We start from the raw sequence: 23,482 nt of genomic DNA, 5'->3' as shown, positions 1-23,482 counted from the left end.
GTCTCGGTCTGGCAAGAGACTCCGGCAGTGCTTTCAATAGAGTTTCGGTCGTCAGCTAGGGCCAGGGCCCTACGAACAACGAACTACACGCTGTTCTATGTTCGCATTATTATATAATTCGCAACTCTAATGAATGACAGTGGGCGCTGCGAAGTCTGGCCACACTAGGCAAGAGGCGGCAGTATTGAGGTCTGCGCGCAACTCGTCCCTTTAAAATGTATTGCTGTTCCTTGCTTCCTTGCTTGCGACGAAATTTGGGGTGTTTTGTGAAGAGTGGTCGCGTTTGTGACGGTTCATGCTTCATTCTGACGTCCCCAAGAGCCCGGGGGCTATCAGATCGAAGTTCAGGCACCGGCGTCGCTGGAGATCCTCAAGAAATAGTGATCAGCGTACGAACGTGTTTATGAAATCTACCGTGGAGAAAAGCGACGTGTTACTGCGTCGCCGATGATTTTACGGAAGCACGTTGGCACTGCACAGTGTTTGCATATTACGACAGATAAGGACCTCAACAATTTTGCAATTATTCAGCGTGAATGGAAAGGCCTCCGGTCGTCCAGCTTGTTGCCGCTGTTTGATAGCGATCAGCAGTACAACCTTTTTTTTTTCCGCAGTCTGCGGTATGTTTTCATTTACAAGAATAATATGAAGCTATTCGTGACGAGAAGGGGCATCATGATTATTTTAAACGAATGTGGGTTTTGATGATGTTTGGCTTGTGCACGATAGTGCCGTTTAAATTAACAGCGCATTTCGCTGAACTAGTGCAACAATCCTTTCGTGATTGATGGTGCCGCTTGCATTGCTCGGTGTCAATTTAAGCACGCAGGTGTCTTGCGTTTGCATGTTATGTCGCTACGCCGACTGTCTGTGTGACGTGCACGTATACATTTGCTTTCCGCGCGAGTGCGAGCGTGATAAGTGATGCCTTCGAAAAGCTTGCGTGCTGCGTCGCCTCTTTCGGGTGTGCATTTACATCCAGGCTACCGGATATTATAACCGATCGTTCTCTAGCGAGGCCCTCGGAAATTTTCGCTCCCTCAGGCAGTCTGTGATCGAGAAGCTTGTTAGTATAAATTCTGTACTGTGTCGTATTCACACGCTGCTCGGCCCGCCTGGCCTGTGCCTACCTGTCAACGAAGTACTTTAAACCCAGTTACAGTGTTGAAAACAAAAAAAAAAAAAAAAAAAAAAAAAGGTGCTGAGAAAGTTGTTGAAAGGGCAGACAGGAAAGTAAACCATAAAACTGCGCTTTCTGCCGGCCTGCGTGGTTCTTCACCCTCAATTTCGTCTTGATGCTTTGATGCTTGAACCAGTAAAGTGATTCAACAACTGAAGTGAAAGTGAAATGATTATGGCACCTTTGGCTCCCCTACTGTGCCCTCTACACAGTAGTTACCATTTGTTGCAAGGCACACGCCCTGCATGTGTGTGCCTTTCTCATTCGGATGCCTAAATCGGTGTGCCTAAATCATTTGGATCATAACATGTGTTACATAACTTTGCCACTGGCCTGGTTTCAGATTAAGGGAGCATGGCACCGCTGGTGTAGGATAGGCGGCAAGAGTGCTTTTTTTTATGACACCAGCTTCTGAGTTTGGAACTTTTCTGGTTACATGATATATAACCTGCTCTATATAGACTGCAAGTACCACTGGGAAGATATCTCAGCAGAGAAAAAAGTTTTGCTTGAGGAAGAATATGCTTCTACGCATTTTCGGCACTAATAACTCGAGCATGGTATAAGAAGAGCGACTTGTCCTTCCTTTAATGTGGTAGACCTTTTTACAAGAGTGTGGAACAGCATATGATTTTTATTTTAATCTGTTGTTTTAAACATGTTTCTTAAGATGCTACATATCTTTGGAAAATGAATTGTGCAACTTTTTCTCCGATTTTAGTTGTTGACGTCTTTGTGAAGCTATTTTTTTTTTTTTGTACTCAGTTTGCAGAGGCTTCCTTCACCATATTTTTATGTTTATACAATTTCTATGAGCCATAGTGCTCGTTTCATTTACTGCTAGTATTCTTCATTGTTCTAATTGTGTTTTTTAATAATGCAGCTAAAAAGGCCTGCTGTCCACATCAACCTACTTCGCTAAAGAGGACCGGTGGATGCCTGTGTGTAGGGCGCAGAGGGCAACAGGAAAACAGTCGAGTCAGTGACAATGAACATTCTCTTGAGTGACTCAGATACGAAAAGGATTACATTACTGCAATTATCGCACATATCATCTTTACCACGCAACAAGGCTTGCTTCTCAGCCACTTAGTGTATGCCAAATAACACCCCCAAGGAATAGAACACCTTATAATTTGAGGAAAAGGATGCTCTTTACCTTGTAGAAGTTTAGAGCTTGGAGGTAGCATGGTGCTGTATTGTATGACTAAGAAATAAAATTTGATGCTTTGTCAATTTTTACAAACTATGCATCTGCAATCTGTGCAAACACATTTTATGCCATATTCTTATCAGACATTTCTCCATTGCTTACTAAAATATTAAAAGTAAACCTGTCTGTACTCTAGCCACGATTGCTTGAATGTCAAAAGAAAATTTTGTAATACGCAGTGAGTTATCTGAGTTGTGATACACAAGATAAGCATCATGTCACTCCAGTTTCCTATCACTGGGTGCTTTGTGCCCATGAAGCTGGTAAATTAAATTCAATTATGTATCACTTGAATAGTAGGTGGGTGACACAACTCGCCTGAACACCATCTAAAATAGTCGACTGTGTCTTTTGCAGTGATGATTATTATATATTGTCAATCTATGCTATGATGGTGCTGCATTCTAGGCACCTAAAGACTTATTTGCAAAAGTGTACTAAGCAAAAATTATCGCAGTTCCTTCACAAAGGCTGTCGGGCATTCCTAGTCGACGCTGGGAGGAGGTGAAAATATTTATTTGGGCACCAGATCTTCAGTAAAGTTGTTCACAAACTGTTAGACCGCCAAACTAGACTCCCTGGAGCTCAGTATTGTGCTTATCTGTGATCGTAAATACTTCACAACTTTGTACATTCAAGCCCCACTCCACATAAAGTTTGAATCTGTAGGACATATAGTGACAATTTTTCAATTAACATTTTCTGGTGCCTCACGTACCCCACACATTGTAGCCTAAGGTCTTAAGCTTGGTTTCTTAACTTAAAAATGATTTATGAAGACGAGCAGGCTTCATGCGTCTTTATACAAGCCCATCAGTTTATTGCCAACCGCTTTTGCATTTTATATACCGTTCAGATAATTAGCTGTAAGGGAAGGTTTAATCTATACGTTGAGGACGGCGTCGAGGTCGGCAAGGAAGCGTACGATGATCAAACCAGCACGATGATCTGCGCGATCACAATTCCACAGACTGCTTCCTCTTCATCAGCGTCCAGCCAAAAGGGCTCATCTTCTTCTTCACAATGTCCCCCAGAGAAAAAGGAGCCATCGTGGCGACTTAAGGGGACGAAGGTACAATTGGATCGTAGAACGGCTTAAGACGCTGAACATGTACAGTCTCGCGGCCGCGGCGTCGCAAATCAGAAGATGGCGTAAGCGGCTCAACAATATAGTTCACTGGTGAAGTGCGCTCGACGACACGGTAGGGCCTGTGATACTTTGAGATCAGCTTTGCGGAGAGACCGGGGCTACCGGATGGAACCCATAGCCACACAAGTGAGCCGGGCTCAAAGTGTGGTGCATTCTCCTGATCGGTGTCATGGCGATATTTTTGGCTCCACTGAGAGTCGGTCGTAAACGTGCGGGCAATCTGGCGGCATTCTTCGGCATACTTGGCAGCTTCTGTCAATGCAGTGTATTCTGATGGATTAGGGTTGTAGGGGAGGACAGTATCAAGGGGAGCAGATGGATGCCGACCGTAAAGCAAAAAGAACGGAGAGAAACCCGTGCTAGATTGCGTAGCAGTATTGTACGCATAGGTGATATAAGGAAGGACAATGTCCCAGTTCGTGTGGTTGGATACGACGTACTTCGCGAGCATGTCGCCGAGGGTGCGATTAAATCGTTCAACAAGGCCGTTCGTTTGCAGGTGGTAAGCGGTGCAAGTCCGGTGAATGATTTTGCACTGATCGAGCAGGGCTTCAACGACTTCGGATAAGAAAGCACGGCCTCTGTCGCTGAGCAATTCACGTAGGAGCACCGTGACGGAGAATAAAGTTATTCAATGAGAAACCGGTCACATCTCGGGCTGTTGCAGCTGGGAGCGCGGCGGTTTCGGCATATCGTGTCAGGTGGTCGACGGCGACAATGACCCTGCGATTGCCATCGGGTGTGTACGGAAGAGGGCCATATAGGTCAATTCCAATGCGGTCGAATGGGTCTAAGTGGGCATGTGAGAGGCTGTAACTCACCAGCTGAACGGGGAGAGGCAGGTTTGCGGCGTTGGCACATCAGGCACGATAGAACGTACCCGAGAACCGAGTTGTACATACCGCGCCAATAGTAACGAAGACGGATTCGTGTGTACGTCTTGAAAACTCCGGCGTGTCCGCACTGTGGATCGGCATGAAAGGCTGTACATATTTGAGTCCGTATATTGGCGCGGAATCACGAGGAGCCATTTCCGTCCACTTGAGCTGTAGTTGCGCCGGTAAAGGAGGTTATCCCGATTCTCATAGTGGGAAGCTTGGCGGCGAAGGGCGAATGAAGGGGTAATCGCTGATTGGTTTCAAAGGTAGTCAATAAGAAAGGCAATCCATGGATCCTTCCGTTGTTCGGCAGGCATGCCACTGACGTCGATCGAAGATGCCACGGAGTCTAAGACGGAGAGGCTGGCAAGGTCGACTGGAAGCGGTGAGCGAGATAAAGCGTCGGCGTCTTTATGTTTGCGACCAGATCGGTAAATAACGCGGATATCGTATTCTTGCAAACGCAGAGCCCACCGTGCCAAGCGGCCGGACGGGTCCTTGAGCGATGAAAGCCAGCATAGGGATGGTCCGTGACTACGTCAAAAGAACGGCCGTAAAGTTAAGGGCGAAACTTTGTGATTGCCCAGACAATGGCCAAGCACTCCTTTTCCGTTACAGAGTAGTTCGCTTCGGCTTTGATGAGAGTACGGCTGGCGTAAGCGACTACGTACTCACCGAAGCCAGAGGGGCGCTGAGCAAGCACAGCTCCGAGGCCGACACCACTCCCGTCTGTGTGCACTTCGGTTGGCGCCTGGGGGTCAAAATGGCGCAGGATAGGCGGGGCTGTGAGGTGGCGGCGCAAGGTGTTGTAGGCGTCGTCGCATGCTGATGACCACAGCGAAATGTCTGAGTTATTGCCGAGGAGCTCAGTCAGCGGGGCGACAATGGAAGTAAAGTTCCGTATAAAACGCCGAAAGTATGAGCACAAACCCGAAAAGCTCCTCAGTTGCTTGATGGTAGTAGGTTTCGGGAATGCAGTCACAGCTCGAAGTTGATCAGGACGGATACCATCTGTGGACACAACGTGGCTCAAAATGGTCAGCTCACGAGCAGCGAAACGACACTTCTTCAAGTTGAGCTGCAGACCAGCGTTCGCAAGACATGTCAAGACCTGCTTCAGTCGAGAGAGATGGGTCGCAAAGTCCGGCGAGAACACCACGATGTCGTCAAGGTAAGGCACGTCTTCCATTTTAGGCCACGCAGAATTGTATGCATCATACGCTCTAATGTAGCAGGGGCATTGCAGATACCGAACGGCATGACGGTAAATTCAAAGAGGCCATCGTTGTTGACAAACGCGGTTTTATGGCGATCTTCCGCAGCCATGGGCACCTGCCAGTAACCGGATCGTAAATCAAGGGAAGAAAAAAGTTCAGCACCTTGTAAGCAGTCCAATGCATCATCTACACGCAGAAGAGGGTAGACGTCTTTCCTCGTGATTTTGTTTAGGCGACGGTAGTCAACGCAGAAGCCAATAGAACCGTCTTTCTTCCGCACTAGGACAACAGGGGAGGATCAGGGACTATTAGAAGGCTCAATCACTCCATTCTGTAACATTGTTTGAACTTGGCCTTCAATAACTCGGCGCTCAGTGGGCGACACTCGATAGCGGCGCTGACGCAAAGGAGCATGGGAACCGGTGTCAATGTGGTGAGCAACAGTTGATGTGCGGCTCAAAGCAGGCTGGTGAGAGTCGAATGAAGAATGGAACTGATGAAGCAGCGCGAGAAGTTCAGAGCGTTGAGGTTCAGGAAGACTGGCATCGATGGAGCGGAGGAAAACGTCGGCAGAAGACTGGTCCAGCGCAAGAACAGGTGGTGTAAGTGCAGCCAAGTCAGCGGGCTGTGAAGCGGGTGTTGCGTCACCAGGGAGAATAGAATCAATGAGCTGGATGGTGCCGAGGCATTCACCGCGACGCAGGGATACGGGAAATGAGAATGGATTACAAATCCAGAGCGCGGTGAGGCCAGCTGACACAGAAAGTACGGCGTACGGCAGGAGAAGATTTTTGCGGCTTAGAAAGATAGGCGATGGGATGAAAAGTACACCAGTACGGCGGGAAAGAGCACAAGCGGTGGGCACAAGAACGAAAGAGCACGCAGGGAGATCAGTATCTTCGGAAACGAGGACTTTGGGAAAAGGAACGTCCGGCGACGGTTCGTCTAACGCAAAAAACTCCAGTTTTCAGTTTTTATTTTTTTATTTACAAAATACTGCGGACACTGAGTCCAAGCAGGGTGGGTGAACAAGTCAATCAAGGTACAAAAGAAAACGCAACACTTCAAAAAAAAAAAAAAAAAAAAGACAACACAGTATAGCAGCAATTGGTTAAAACTCAAGGGACAGTGGATTAACTAGCCGATTCCAATCTGTTATTGTGCGTGGAAAGAACGAAAATTTGTAAGTGTCTGTTCTAGCGAATATAGGGGTTAGGGGACTGGGATGGTGTTGACGAGTTTGTCTGGTTGTTGCCGGCGTTAAGTATGATGATGGATCCAAATCGAGTTTGTTATGTAATAACTGATAAATAAACTTTAATCTAAGCTTTCTTCTTCGATGTTCAAGTAGTTCAATTTTATTTGTCTCCATTAAAGTGGTTGGGGAGTCAGACCTTGCATATTTATTAAAAATAAACCTGACAGCTCTTCTCTGTATTCTTTCCAGATTTTTTACGTTAGATTTAGTATATGGGTCCCACACTATGCATGCATATTCGAGTTTAGGTCTAATTAATGAAGAATAACAAAGTAGCTTAATGTTAGAAGGAGCATTTTTTAGTTTATGTCTTAAGCAGCACAATTTTCTAAATGCAGCAGAGCAGATATTGTTTATGTGCAAGTTCCACGATAGATTGCTACTTATGGTTAATCCTAGGTATTTGTAGTTCGATACTTGTTGAAGAGGGAGAGAGCCTAATTTATATGTGTAGCTATGACGTATGGTGTTTCGAGTTATCGGCATATAAACACTTTTATCAACATTCAGAATCATGTCCCATCGGTCGCACCATTCGAAAACGTTGTTCAAGGCACTGTCCAGGTCACATTGATCTTCCCTATTTGTAACTTCTCTGTATAGAATACAATCGTCAGCAAACAATCGAATTTGCACTGGTGGATTAACAACTTCAACAATATCATTGACATACAAAAGGAAAAGCAGAGGGCCCAGAACGCTTCCTTGAGGAACACCGGATGAAACTGGGAGAGAGCCCGAACGTTGTCCCCCCACTTCAACAAACTGTTTGCGGTCTTTTAAGTATGCATTAATCCGTGTTACTAAAATATCAGGAATGCCAATTTCTTTCATTTTAAAAATTAATTTATCATGAGGAACTTTGTCAAATGCCTTGCTAAAATCCAAAAATATTGCATCGATTTGGCCTTTATTATCTATAGAGGAAGCAAATGAATTTATTACTGTAATTAGTTGTGTTACCGTCGAGAGTCCTTTTCTGAACCCGTGCTGGAAGCTAGATAGCACGCGATTTTTTTCTAAAAATTCGTTCATACAATGTGCAACTATATGTTCTAATAGTTTACAGCATGGGGACGTCAATGATATGGGACGGTAGTTCTGCAAGAGAAGACGGTCTCCTTTTTTATAAACGGGAACAATTCGGGCTGTCTTCCAGTCATCGGGTATTTTACCCAATGACATTGAAGCGCGAAAAATTATTACGAGGAAATGAGCCAGAGTTTCGGCATAGCGTCGCAGAAATGCGTTTGGAATGTTGTCAGGGCCACATGACGTTTTGGTTTTCAATTTCAGCAACATTGAAAGGACACCAGGATAAGTAATAAAATTCACTTCGGCGGGGTAATACACTCGGCTATTGTCGGTACCTGTGCTGGGGGCAGAAAATACACTTTGAAAATTACTATTAAAATGTTCAGTAATAGCCTTTGGATCACATACCGTAGTGTCGTCCACCAATATTTGTGTGACTGCTTTCTTTTTTTCACTAATGTAATTCCAAAACTTACTTGGCTCGGTTTTTATAAAGTTTTCAAGGGATGTGTTGAAGAAATAATCTTTTGAATCACGTAAGGCACGTGCTAGATTTTCCAGTAATTCCTTTAGCACATGAGGATCTGCGCGTTTTTTCTTCTACCGTTTTACCCTTCGCCTCATTTGAATTATACTGCGTGTCATCCATGGCGTTTCCTTTCTTTCTTTTTTGTGCCTGTTAAGTACAAAAGTATCGATACAATACGAACAGATTTAATTTAAACTGTCCCAGAGTGCGCAGACATCGGCGTCATCGAAATCAACAAGGGAAGTTTCGAGATGTTCAATGATAGACGCGTCATTGGCACGTGAATAATCTTTAAAGTAACGTGAAGATAAGCGTTTCTTTTTTGTTTGCCGTACTAGAGGAAAGGAAGCACTAACCAAGTGGTGGTCAGACAGGCCTTGTTCCACAGAAACCGTAAAATTCACGATGTCGCGAGGGACGAACAGCAAATCTAACAATGAATTCGTGGGACCGACAATACGGGTTGGTTCATGAACTATTTGCGTCAGGTTGTGGGTAAGCATTATTTTAAACAATATGCTGGCTTGCTTTGTGCAAGCACCGATACACTCAAGGAGTTCCCAATCCACACCTGGTAAGTTGAAGTCACCCATCAATAAAATTTTACTGTTTTGGTACTGTAAGAGATGATTTTCTAGTTTAGTTAGGTAGTCAGTTCCAGAACTAGGGGGTCTCTAAACAGCATATAAAACAAAGTTTTGTCCCCAACAGGGCAGTTCGGCACGTGCACAGTTGGTCACCGCATTATGACGCGACAGAAAATCCCAACCCAAGATAAGATCATAAGAGCAGGAAGGCAAAACTACGAACTCTATTGCAAAACTTCTTGAATGATGACTCGAGCGGTGCACACCGCTATAGGCTCTACAGGCTGGGCACTTGCCGTGCATAGCGAGAATCCTGAAATAGGTGTCGTCGCTTTGCGCAAGGAACGGCAGACTTGCAGCCATGGCAGAAACAGCAGCGCCGGTGTCGACCAGAGCCAGTACTATAACCCCCTCAACAGAAACTTCAAGCAGGTTTGCAGGAGATACGTGAGGCATTTTACAGTTCGCTCGTTGCGCAGTTCTCGCCTCAGGAACTGCGGCATTCAGTTTTCCTCTTGCGCAAGATTGGGACGCCGGCGCAGAGGAGATAGGGAGTGGCAACGCGACGAGGTTGAGCGGCGAGTAGAAAAGGTAGTACTGTCATTCGCAACGGAACCTGCAGATGAATCGGCGGCTGCGTACTGATCCCGGGTTGGCTGCCAGGAAGGTGATGTCGGCGCGATAGAAACTCATCGGGAGTGCGATTTCGGCAGTACCGGGCAATATGGCCAGCACATCCACAAGAATAACAAATGGGACGGTTATCACTTGTTCACCATGGATTGCGGCGCTGAGGTCGAGGCGGGACGAAAGGCTGTGGCGCCTGAAGATATTCCTGTACAGGCGCTGGAGGCGTAGCGTACAGCACAGGGTAGCTAGGTGGCCGTGGTGGGGCAGCGACCGCAGCGTACGTCAGCGGTGCGACAGGAGCGGGGGGCATGTCATTGGTGGAGCGACAGGTGGAGCGACGTCGGCGTATGCGAGGGTCTCAATGGCTTGTGCGGGCCCCGCATCTTCTTCTTCACATAGCTCAATTCCTTCAAACCTTCTGCTGTTGGCATTGATAAGCCCAGCAAAGGTTCACTTGATTGAAGTTCTTATACTGTAGTTCGTCCTCTCGACATTTCTTTTTGCTTGGATTTTCACGAGTATTGCATGGCTACTGCTGATGGAGATTGGTATTCATTTGTAAAAAACAATATTTTGGTGAGTGCAGCAATATTTTATTGTTGTGCAGTAGTACTTCGACAGGTCTGCACTCACATACAGATGCATGCCTTCAGTACACGCCTATGCAACTTCCTCTACTATGGGCAAACCCCCCCCCCCCCCCCCCTACCCCAATTTTGGGAAGGTGGTCAGCCACCCATGCCGCTGCTTGAACTAACATGGGTGCCATTCAGGGATACGTAACAGCACTTTGTAACAAGGGTGTCTTTCTAACAATACAACCGACTGCTATGGGAAATGCGCATTCTTCTTACCTTCTCTAATGAGGTGACAGAGTGCCTGAGGAAACAGTTGAAACATCATTCTGGCATAGTACAAAGCGTGGGAACTAGAAGCTCCCATCCTTTCCTACTCCGAGCCCTCAATCACCTTCAGCATAAATACTTTGCAGCCCTTTCTATGTTGTTCTTGGCAGAATACAATCATAAATGACATGTGGAAGCGCATCAGTGGAAAGAATCGAAGGACCTGGGATTCGCATGTTCAGGAGTTAATAAGCTCTCATCAGTGACAAGTGGAATTTCTAGCCGTACTTTTCTTCCTTCTAAAATAAAACTTCATATATATAATGCATTATTCGTCTCGCGTATGAATTACTGTTCTTTAGTTTGGCTCAAAACTACTAAAACAAACATAGAGAAAATTTATCTCCTTCAAAAGAAAGCCATTCGTCATATAGCAAATCTTGGTTATTTAGCCCATACTTGAAAAGTTCTCCAGACATATAATATAGTAAGGATTCAAAATATGTATAGATTTCGAGTTCTGTTGTTATATTATTTTCCTTCCAGCTTCAGAACTATGATTAAAGATGCCACCGTGCTGAAAGAAAAAAGACATCTAGTAAATGCACGTAACACAGACAAGTGGCTGGTACAATTTTTTTGCACAGACTATAGGCTGCAGACTTTAGAATATACTCTTCCCACAATTTTAGATAAATTGAAATACATAAATCAGTCCACTAGAGCTGCACTGCGTCAGTGTTTTGTAATCATGTAACCCGATGGTATATTCCACAGTTATAGAGTTCTCTCTTATTTTCAATCATGGCCTCTGTAATAATTTTGCACTTAAAGCATTGTTAAAGTATGCACTAATCTGTGGTCATTTTTTTTTTCAGTGATTCTGTGAATATATCTTGCTAGTTTGTTTTGCTTGCAGAACTGATATTTAGATGCTGTTGTGATATACTTATGTTTTCATTGCATTAGTTACATTAGTGATCTGGTTAGCTGCATTTAAGACATGAAAAAAAAAATGTATTTGCTTCTTGATATGTATGTATATTAATTTATTGTATTCTGACCTGCCTTATAACGGCTGCGTGAGTCTGGTCAAGCTGTTTACTTGCAGCTTTTAGCCCAGGCAGCAGACCAAAACATTCTAGGAAATAAAATTGAAATTGAATTCAATTTGACTAGCAACGTGTGTCGATAGGGCGACAGGGTCCAGGAGGCAAGTGGGAAGACAGCCTCCCGACGGGAGAGGGTTCTATACTATACTGGAGAAAGTACTGCTGTATTTGTTTTTGATGTAGTTCATATAGTGGGACCCTGGGTAGGGCCAAACTAGCAATACAAATTGACTTGTAGGCCCGGCTACTGAAAATTACTGCTCGCATTTCTTTGTTAATCAAGTGATTAAAGAAAGGGTAGTTCAGTCCATTCTGAGCTTGTACTCCTGTTTAGTCATGTAACATGGTTAGGTTGTAACCATTTAGGTGCTTAGGCCCTAACCAGTTAAGTAGCAGAAAGCAGTTGTTCTTGGTAATTCATTTTTGGTCCTTCCAGTTTTACTCTGAATATATATTATGATATCAATATATGCTTTGCTACCATCATCTTCAAGCATGCCGCCTGGTCTTCCATGTCGAACTACACAACTGATATGTATTCTGGTGTTTGTTGAAAACAACATCTTTGGTACTGAATGGCACTGTGCTCCTTGCTGAAAATGAGGACAGGGCCACTTTATGTGTTTGTCATAGCTGTTCAAAGATTAGGACACAGAAGAACAGTGCAACTGTCATGGAGAATACTAGTTTATCATTCCCTGGTTTGCAATCAAAATATTTCATGTATAATGTCTGAGTGTGTATTCTCATGAGAAAACAACACAGTTCCTGCTCACTGCAAGCTGATTGCAGCAATGACGGAGTTGTAGCAGGAAAACACTGCTCTAAAAATTAAACATTGATAGATAGATAATACTCATGTGTCAAGCCCTAGTGAAAGCATAAAGTTTGGCTTCAGTGACAGTGGAAACACTGTGTTCCAGCCAAGGGCTGTGCTGATTATGTTGTCTATATGTGTTAAGTAGTTTTGCCTTTCATATAAGCTGCACGGTAGAGCAACTAATAATGTGTACTTATGCTTTATGGTACACAGCTGCCGTATCTCATGTTCTTTCTTTACCTGATGCTCATTTATAGTTTCACGCAACTCAAACAATGCCACGCTAGCTGCTGTTGCCTACATAGCTTCAATATATGTACACTAGAAAAGTGAGAAGGGTGCAGAAAGCAATACGTTTCAAGGGAACTATATGTCGGACGCAGACACAGTCATGTACAGTCATCACCAGTCATCACCATGTAAGCGTATGTATTTTAACACAATGCATGCTTAGCGCATTTGCAGGGTCAATAGGGACCTTGCGATTCGGAAATGAACGTTTGGTATAACATTGCCTCATTATTTAAAACAAGGTATTCAAAAAGGAAACGATTGAGCAAGGAGCAAAATATACTGAACTGCGAACATAATACTATTTTCCAGCGCTTACATTCAGTGAAATAAACACGTCAATACAATGAAGCACGAATGTTAACGATAACCTTTTTTTCCTAACACTTTATCGCACGCAGCTTTAGAGCTGTAGCTTTACTCAGCGCGAAGTTCAAGCACCCTTCCGTGCCTGGGTTTGACCTTCATTGACCTTGATAATCGCAACGACGACACTTGGCGTTTGACGCGCGCCGATCTCGATAATCCAGGCATAGTTGAGCGAGTGTTGGATGGAGATCGGGGTTTCATGAATGGTGTGCCGAACACGATGCATTAATGTCACCGACTTATAGCAAAGCCCTTTGCTAAGATATGGTGATCGGGAACTATTCCCCCTTGGCATTCGGCGTTTGAAGTCCACTGTCCGGATTCGCTGGCATTGATGAAGCGTTTGAGTGTTTCCCACGGAGGCTGAATGGGAGACAATGCGCCGCAACATTGGTGAATGAGGATCTAGCTACTTTCGTGATCTATATCGAACGTATGGCTCGAGCAATCGTGTCGATTCTGCAGCACAAATTGAGCAGAGCAGAGTGAAGTCAGAGAGACCTCACAATTCTTTCTGTCGCTGGCGAAGCGAGTAGAAATGTAAGTGATCACGATTAGAAGGGGAAGGGGGGGGGGGTGGAGGAGGGGGGGGGGATGCTGTGTCTCCTGCTGAGATCGGTGGATTCTCTGAAGAGTGACACAAAATAACTAGAAATCTAAGTCTGTAACTCGTCGATATGTAAATGTGGCTGAAAAGATATTTTCTTCAATATTGACATAAAACATTGGGCCTGTTACGAATTGCACTGCTCAGAGCTCACGGAAACAGACGAAAACAGAGCTGCCGTTTTGCACCTGCAATGTTTATTGACCCATAGTAAATATCTGCTTCATTCGTTATACCTCAGGTTGGCATAACAAGTAACGTTGTGAGCCCAAATTCAGGCGAGCGAAAGCACTCACGCGATCGCGGCCAGCAGCAGAGGACCCACACCCAAGCGCCGGGAGGGGAACAGCGGAGTCATTGTATGCCTTTCGGACGTCATGACCACACAGGACGACGGCACGACGACACAGCGTCTGTTTCATCGTGTTTTGTAGTACTGCGCTGCGTCCGCGTGCCTGAGCGTAACCTCCACCAACTATCTCGACAGCCTGTCTTATTCAAGCACGCATGTGAGTTGCGAAGCGGTCTAGTTCTGCCTCAGCTTCTTTTTCTGCCATGGTTACCATATGTGGCCTGGCGTAAGGCAAGTTGCACTGCGTCGCGCTGACTCGCTTATTACCTGCTTAAAAAATAAAAGATTTGAAAATCATTTGAAAAACAGATTTACTGCCGTATATAAATAGTGTTTTAAGTACTAATGTTCTTACAAGATGGAATTTCGACAAGGTTTGCGTGAAAGGCATTTATCCGCCAAGTGGGGATACGACTAATGATAGCCACACGCAATGTGGAAGGTAAAGTGAAGTTTTCTTTAAACATTGAAATGAAATAGGGGACAGAAGCGGAGCTAAGGGTGGCGCGGTATACGCTGTCGCCACCCCTCCCCCCCCCCCCCCTCCCTTCCCACCAAGCGAGAAACTTCACATACAAAAATCAAGGCGAATGCTATTTTTACGACAAATTGCTACAATATATGTCCTTGAAACCCTCCAGGACTGACCCGTGACCTGTTGGGGGCGGTTGTTTACGCAAACATGGTCGTTATGAGCATCAATGGGGACAGCATATCTTGTTGCATAACACAAATAAGTCTGAACAACCTAGAAAAATAAAGAAAAGGAATGGCCCCTTACGATAATCGAAGTTTATTGCACAGAATGTGAATGCACGCCCTTTTGCCTCATTATGCTTTGATATAATAGCGCCCTTCGCAGTGCAAAAGCAGGTTTCCTGCATCTGCAGCCATCCACTGACAGCAGCTTTCAGCATGTCTTTTGCAGCATGTGATCTCCAAGGCAAGGCTTGCATTCTGCTCCACTGATGTGAAGAAAGAAGGGAAGACATCACCGGCTGTAGAAAGAGAATAAAACACAAATTTTAAGGAAACGAATCTTGCATTTATACTGACGAATAATTTCTCAGCCGCGTAACCAAGAGCCTTGCCTAACCAAGGATCAGCATGCGCCAGCTGTATTAGGGCAGCTTTTGCGCCTGTTGTGTGAAATATTTTTTATATATTGATTGATTGCTTGATTGGAATAGGTTCATAAAGCCGGGAAATGCGATTTGAGAGCGGCATTGCAACATACTCACTACAGCTCTGTTCAGTGTTCTAGTCCCGTCACCTATTTTATGTCCACTCTATTGCAAAAGTGCTGCTAGGGAGAGCTTTCTGCTTTCATATGGTTCTGCCTCTATCGTCGTCGTCGCCGTAGTTGTCGATGTGGTGTTAAGTGCCACGCCACGCGATGACAACTTGTGTTGCCACAGCAACCGGAGCTACCTCCTCTCTTTCTTTAAGTCTGCGTGTTGCACTAGGCTTCCACTATTCCTGAATTCTCCACTTTTCCCTTTCCATTCATGATGCCCCGCTATGTGACCTCTACTACTCCGTTATATGCCCTATATTTGGCTGCTCAACAAGGGAATGAAAGCTTCCGGTTTTAAAACAACACAGGCTCTGAACTAACAACAGCTAACTTCTGAAGTTACCACGTAAACGCCTGTGTTGTCTCTTTACCACTTTACCGTGTCTTTACCACTGTTTCCACTGATTGAACATCATGGTACCGCCGAGGTACCGTCTTCTCGAAACAAATTGAGCTTTACCGCGCCAGTTGAAACCTTTTACTGCACAATGAATGCCAAAACGTTTTGTTTTTACTCCAGCGTCCGTGTCAGCGAATAAAGGCGGCATGGTGGCTCCTGCAATGACCGAGGGTGATCTCAGGCTTACCACTGCTGCAGGTGCGAGTTGTCACCAGGCCGTTCCGTGAAGATGTCCCCCGTGGTGCAGCTTGCTCACGTGATGGACAGTTTTGACGAGGAAAGAAGGGCCAGGCACCTCCTTATAGTATCCGTAGTCACCATGGTCTCCATAGTCATGGTAGTCGTGATCGTCGAAGCCGTAGTCGTAATATCCTCCTGGCCGAGCCAAGCAGGTGAAATGTACAAGGATGCAGGCCAAAATCTAGAAAACAGAACACATTTGATCGAACACCCACAGACGAGCAAAGGTCCGTGTGCAAGGCACGAAGGATCCTCTACAAATGCCTCGACAAATAAAAACAAAAATGCGCTACTGAGAACAAACCAAACTGCACTGCAATGTCTACAGCACTTTAGTGCAGCACTGGCAAGTGGTTATCTTGCGGATTGCTTTGTCATTTAAATCATTCCCAGCTCCAGCTGGCTCACGGATCCTTATATGACCGAGTTTCTGACACCAGAAGGCAAAAAGTAAGCATAGCATATTGTAGCGTGCGCAACAGCAACCGCTGGGCGGCTGCTCATCGCGAGTCTCGAGCGCTGACTTGAAGAAGTGGCCCCGTGACGTTCGATGCGAAGAGGCTGAAGTTAGGTGCCTTTTGGATGAACCGCCATTAAAACCCACCTTGTGGTTGCGGGCCTAAACGGCTACATGACAATATATACTATTGCGCAAAGCGTTTAATTGCGAAAACATACGTCACAAGGTATACATAGGCAAGGAAAAAGACAATGGCTTAACGTTCATTTGTCCATATGCTCCCGAGTAATAATGTTCTAAAAGCACAATGCCATAAATAACAGCGCACGAATAAGCTGCATGCATCAAAACAACACGGAATAAACAGCCCAGCGCCAAAAGAGCATAGGAAGAAAAACAGTATGGCGACAAAACAGCAGCAGGAAAGAAGAGTACACCGGGGGAAAAAAAAAGTGCACAAGAAGAAAATCGCGGCTTTAATACCGCATGGATAAAACAGCACAAAAGCCAAAGAGCACAGCGTAATTTAATTGTGAGGCAACTGTAAAATACCGCAAGGTACTGCTATGCACATTCTCACAGGAACGATCTAAGCCCCCGATGCGTAGGAAAATTTTGCACTTAAATTTCTTTTTTCTTTTTTGTCATAACGAGCAGACGAACCTCATTTTGAGCAGTTCATTTTTGCTCCGAAATAAAGTGTTTTACTACTACTAACGAGTAATTCAGACTGTCATAAAACCAATACAATACGTTTTTGAAAATAAATAGCGAAACTTTGCAAGCCTGCCGAGAGAGGATCTACGGACATATTGATTGCTGATATTGAAAGAATGTTCAAAAACTTTTTCCCAGAATCTCTCCAAAATATCTAGGTATGGGTAAAGCGTTGCTTGAACAGTGTCTATGACAATACCACAGTTTACGCAGTCGTGGATTGTTTCGCTTCGAAGGTGTCTACCATCACTGTCTAACCCACCTAGTCGAATAAATTCTGCTAATTTAATTTTCGCTGAGATGGCAGGGCAATTGCTGTTAAATTGTCGGTCGTCTTGGAATCGAAGTCTCAAGCTGACACACTAAGCGCACAACTAGGGACACAAGACTACGCCTAAATGTAAGGCTGCGCTGTAGTATCTTAGCAAAACCATTTATAAAGCGTTTGGAAAGTAAATTTACCTCATTTGAAGAAGTGTGTGCGAATCACAGACAGACGAGTACTGTGCCGCATTCACTAACCTAGTCCAACTTTTAGGGGAATCTAATATGGCTGCAGTTGTTTTGTAATCAAAACACCTGCACCATATTAATCATTAATCATCAGCATCTAGCCAAGTACAGCAACACTTAGCATTTTTCATGTTTTTTTTTTATTGGGCGTCTTTCATAGCCAGAGTCATTTTGGGACGTTAAACACCATAAACCAACCAACTTTTCTAGTTAAGAAAAAAAAATGGTATGTTCCGGAGACAACTCTTCTAGTTGCCTGCTGAACCAAGTTTTTTGTGGAATCATATAGCTTTTTGTTGTATCATCATAAGGGTCCGCTGTTTACGGCATTTTGAGAATAGTAAATTTGATGCCGTGCAAAGGGCACTATGTGCAATGTCATGTGTTAACAATAAGCCTTTTAACGAATGTCCTTATCCCGAGGTATGCTTACACCTGGTCAGGATGCGATTTCCTGGAGAAATGTTCTCTTGCTTTGCGTAAAAAGCAGGTTTTATGGTGGGTACGGTAAAAACAGTGGGATGCCAATGTCTTTAAGTGAGTAGACACCTAAGCGCCTAAGCGCTCCGTAGATATCGAATTTTAGATAGTCCATATTGATGTCCTTACAAGATTTTCTCAGAATTCAGGGGATGCTCCGAGAGTGAGGGATCCTTCAGTTACGGCTGAATGAATGGGGTGGATAGGTGTACAGGTACGAAAATGTCGAACGGAAGTCATTCTACGCCTGGCATTAAATTCAGCATTCATATAGGCGTCCTACATACGTTCCAGCATAAACATATATACTCAGAAGAACAGCTGGGAGAGCGTGTCGCGCAACGCGTTGCTGCATTGTGACCTTCCGCGCGGTGTTGTTGAAAACTGACTTAAACTGCTCGTGACCTGTTACTATACATCCTAGCGTTGAGCTTTTATTGCCATTACGAAGGTAATCTTGGGCCGAGTCTATGAGTCTATGCTCCAGAGCATATGCGTGGAGGGAGGGGGGGGGGGGGGGCGAGGGGAAGGGGACACGACAAACGTGGTGATCGGTTACTTGCGTGGCAAAAACGCGTGCTCAAAACGACCGGTCGTGCTCGGCGCAAACTTCTGCGCTTAAGTGAAAAGGCGCGCGGATGATCCCATTTGAGTCACATAGACCTGCGAGGAAACTCGTAGCGCGCGACTCGAGGCCGGCGAACAGTGGTGCTCGCTATGCGCGCTCACGCTTCGCTGCTTTATCGGTGCGTTCATGCATATCAGAGCTTGGCGTTTTCACGCAGGCTAAAAACAGGTTGCATTTAATGGTCGCCGTGAAGGTAACTCCTCATTTAGTAACTACGCCTGGAAAATGTGCCAGTGCGTGTGCCGTCGACGGCGACTCGACGTTATGTATAGATCTGTTTTTCTTCGCGGTTAAAGCTATTGTTTTCACAGCAAGGTGCGCTGCCCTCGGCCAGGAATAAATATTTATACGCTCGACCGAATAGTTCTTCACGGGTTTGCATTTTCTCGCTCCGATTGTTAAAAATATCACTAAAGTACCTTCTTGGACACTGCAGAGAGGAAACCTGGCGTAATTGCCTGCGCCCCGATTACAACGGAGTCGCAAGGGCTAAGTGCCCGATGCCATGGTTTGGCTATAGTAGGAGTCGGGTTCCCGCTCCCGTAGTGCATAAACACTTACTGGGAAAGTCTGGCAGAGAGTGCCTGACTTGTCGAAACAGCAACGCCAAGTCTTGTGCACAGCACCAAATCAGGAATGCAGTCATCTTTGTGTCTTATGCAAGATTTCGACTAGCAAGTGTGATAGAAACGCGATGCCATTTTTTTTATAACGCAGGACTATAAGGTCTGTTGTAATAACGGCGTCATTCCACTTCCATGATGAGTACTTCGAAGCTGACACTCATAGACAGTCGTATTTCCAAGCTGAAACAAGGACACTAATGAGTTCGAGTCTAACATTCTTGGCCATCACTTTTATTTACGAGACAATTGCGAAATATTGTAAGACAATGGTGTATGCACATATTGGCGGGATTGGTCTGACCTTCGATAAATAGCAAAAAAAGTTTGCACTGTGCTCTGACCGAGTGCTGAGAATGGTTTAGGAAACTAATGTGGGGTGTCTTTTTTCTTTTTTTTTTTGTACAAATGGGCAGAAAGGGGTGAGTTTTAAACATACTTCTGTCAACATGTTGATGGATACGAGCTAATCTTAAAATGCGTGGAAAAACATTGCCTCCAAAGTTTGTCCCGCATTCGCCTATAGAAAACCAATGTAGTGCGCACTTGACAATAGCCAGCGGAAAACCGCAAGCGTCCCGAGGAAGGGTATGCTGGTATATTGATATTGATGATGGGATTTTACTAAGTTCACGAAGTACTTCCCTTTAGAAAAAAAAAGTGCATGTCCTGAATCTCTGGCCACATTCCTAAATAAATATATGGTAGCGAGAAGGGAGAAGATAAGATTCCTTATAACCCAAAAGAAGCTGAACAAGAAGTAAGAGGGCAGTCTCATCGATGAGCGGGCTGAAGCTCCCATCTATCGCCTTTTAAATAAATAAGCGCGCGTCTGAGGCAACCGGCCTCTATTTAAAGTCGGTGGCAGCGCTAAGAGGCTCTTTTGGTTTCATTCTCTACGATGCTTGGCTTGTTGCTTACAGATTTCTGATACACTCACCCGTTATAAATGTTTTATAGCTTTGTAATGTTAACTGGGATCAAGAAATGAAAAAGAAAAAGTGTGTGTGTGTGGGGGGGGGGGGGGGAGGGGGGGGGGTGCTAAGCTCTGCAATAAATGTACGAGTAATGCGGAAATGTTAATGGGACGCTACATTGCCCTGCGACCCTCTTTGCATGTCACTTCGCTAGCATGAGCCCTGTTATTTGTGTTCATGCATATTTTTAATTTTCTTTATTTACCCGAAGACACGCTAACCATCGTTTTAACAAAATCCAACGAAACTGCCTCGATTGACTAGGGGTAGCGTGTCTGGAATCGCCACCCAATGATCCCGGGTTTTAATCCCATCTCCTTCCAATTATCTTTTCGGCCTGATTACGGTACTTTAAATTCTTATGCCTCGTAATGACGTTTAAATCAAGTTAGAACCCAATAATCGCAATTTACTTTGTGTTTTATTCAACTTCTGTACTGCGTGACACCGCGATCCTCTCGACGACGACTGAAAGTTTCGACTGTCCGATAACTACGCCGGGTAGTCTGCTGAAAAAGAGGCTAACAAAATAGCATAGCGTGAACGCCCTAGCAGAGAATGTACGCGCGTTGAAAACTATACTACTGCTCTGTCGCTCACGTGCCACGAAGGGTAAGAATACATTGGCGTCGACACTCATCGCCCGCCGGGGCGAGAGCGCGCACAGATCATGTTCGCCCGCCAGTACAGGTACCGACCGGTACGGCGTGGGGGCGTGCTGCTGTCGCGTGTCTTTAGAGGTGCGGAGCGGCAGACGATCCGAAGCGTCGTGTCAGCATTCGGTAGCATTTCAAGCTGATTTTATCTGTATATTTTTTCCAGAGGGCATCATAATGCATGATCATCGGCTAAGCAAAAAAAAAAAAAAAAAAAAAGCTTGCAAAAGAAAATGCTCACAAGAAAAGAAGTGTCTGGGGATGACGCTGTATAATTTACATCGCGAGATGCGCAGCGTAGATTTTGCGGGCATTTTTTTCTTGCTAATTCTTAATTCGTCCTTTTCTTATTCTTATTCCTGCCTTAGAAATAACTTCGCCTGTGTCATGCACCAACTCTCCTGCAACGCTTCTGCAATTAAAGAACGTTAGGTATTCGCCTTCAACCGCATGTATGATGCGATCGCTGTGCAAGCTGCAATGTTGGTGCTTGCCCGTCCTGTGGACTGTCGTCGCGGCCTGTGAGTGTAAGTACAGAAGCAGACTCCATGCGAATATGAATAAGAGTGTTTTGTATCCAACAGCGATTCAGGCTACCGGATTCGCGTTGACCAAGTGTCGCTTTCTAATTGCTCCGTCGGTGCGTCTTTTTTTTTTTTTGGAACTGGGGCGCTAGCCATTGGCGAGAGCAGGAAGGTAGACCAAACGACCTTGTCGTGGCGTTATCAGAAACCTATCTGACAACAATGTCGGATGGAGTGTTAACCCCAAAATAATTCTGACATCGTGACATTGGAAATGTGGATTAAGGTCCAGAAGCGACACGACCTTTGAGGTGTGCTCTAGTCAAGCGCTTCGTATTAATTTCTACAGACCAGGGATTCGTTAACGTGCACTGACGTTGTGGGGTACACTGGCACCTTGCGTTTCGCCTACATTGAAACGAGGCCGCCGCGGCCTAGATCGAGTCCACATGCTCAGGCCTAAACAGTAGAGCACCTAACCAGTCAGCCGCTCCGGCGAGCTAATGTGTCATTGATAGAGAATAACAGAGTTGGAGAGAAAGTTGTAAATAAAAGAGCAGCGGTCCTTGCCTAAATGCGAAAACCACTCGCATGCTCTCTGAGTAAGAATGGAGTCAACAACGGATAAACAAAATAAAAAATGCGCTGATAAAACGCAAGCATTGATGAAATAAATTTCTAAAATAAACACGGTGCTGGAGAGAAAGTCTAACGTTTCACTTCCTAAAATATGGCAGCCTGCTCATTTTTTCACGCGATGTCATGGCTAACGTGACGAAAAACTATTCGTGGCTTTCAAAGCGGTGGCGAGAGCGAGTAGCGACCGGCGAATCAGGCCAACTGACATAGTTTCGCCTTGCTCCTGATCTGCCAACATGGTGATAGCAGTGGTATCAGGGCAATCTAGTTGTAGTGCAGCGGTGCTCGCCACAGTGCATAAGAGCCAGGGGAAGCACGCCTGTCAAATTTTCCACTGAAGAATCTAAGTTTCTTTTCCGCACTTAAATGAAAGGAATCGGGAACACAGAGTGCCAATGGGTCAACAACGACTTCCAATGGCGATATTGAAACTGCACATTCGATATATAGGGGAAAAAAAATCTTCCCGCGGAAACTAGGAGAGTTGAAGTGTTTTGACCGTAGCATATACACTCCAGTTAAAAAAATAACAGAAACATGACTAACAGAGAGCGATTGGATGCTTGTGCACCGAGGTATTAATTATCGCATTCAAAGAAGTAAGCATGCGGTCCCATCTACTCACCAAAATCTTCATGACTAGGTGTATCGTTGGTAAGCAGCTGAAAATGGTTTTTAAGCGGGCACCCACAGCCACTTTTATATCGCCATGCGCGCTTCTCTCCGCGTCCGTGTGACCCTCTCGTCGCTCAGCTTGGAGGGAGTCTGCCGGGCGGTGTCAGTTCTGTTTGCGACACCCTCTTGGGCCTGATTCGACTCGTACTCGCATCTCGGCACTGAATCGCCAAACAGAGGCGCCTCGCTTCCTTTCTGCTCTCTTTATTTCCAGATCCTTACAAGCTCGCAGATGTGCTGCTTTCGTCGTTAGAGCCGTTTTCCACGGAGCATCGACGTACTTTCATGTTCATTTTACCTCTGGGAGGGGCCTTTATCTGGAAGCGACTGATCAAGAGAAAGAGTGTTATCACGGTCCCGATCGCCTTCGCTTCTCATTCGGTCCGCCAGATATCCATCGTCCAGCCTGCGTCTCCCGAAAATAGAACCCGCTGTGCGCTTTCGTCCTTGTGTTTAATAAGCGCCTACGTTATGCCGATTTCGTGGTGCTCCGCTCCATGTGAACGAATTCGATAGGAACGTTGTCGCCTGTAAACTTAAGATTAGTAGAATGTCTTACCTACCTTCCCTGTACGGAAAA

The 23,482-nt window shown here is 45.2% G+C and overlaps 1 long non-coding RNA gene across 1 annotated transcript; it reads right to left on the bottom strand.

Annotated features, from left to right (window-relative positions):
* Nucleotides 1-14,853: 14,853 nt before the first annotated feature.
* On the bottom strand, nt 14,854-23,182 carry LOC146203311 (uncharacterized). Its single transcript, XR_014703837.1, has 3 exons — nt 22,853-23,182; nt 15,958-16,191; nt 14,854-15,071 (listed from the first exon to the last, which is right to left on the bottom strand). It is a non-coding gene; the product is annotated as an uncharacterized LOC146203311 (long non-coding RNA).
* Nucleotides 23,183-23,482: the final 300 nt, after the last annotated feature.

Source organism: Amblyomma maculatum, chromosome 1, assembly GCF_055883805.1.
Source record: "Amblyomma maculatum isolate TAMU_Amacu chromosome 1, ASM5588380v1, whole genome shotgun sequence".
Taxonomy (NCBI): Eukaryota; Metazoa; Arthropoda; class Arachnida; order Ixodida; family Ixodidae; genus Amblyomma; species Amblyomma maculatum.
Note: the sequence above shows the minus strand (reverse complement) of the source record. Positions and strands in the feature narration are given on the sequence as shown.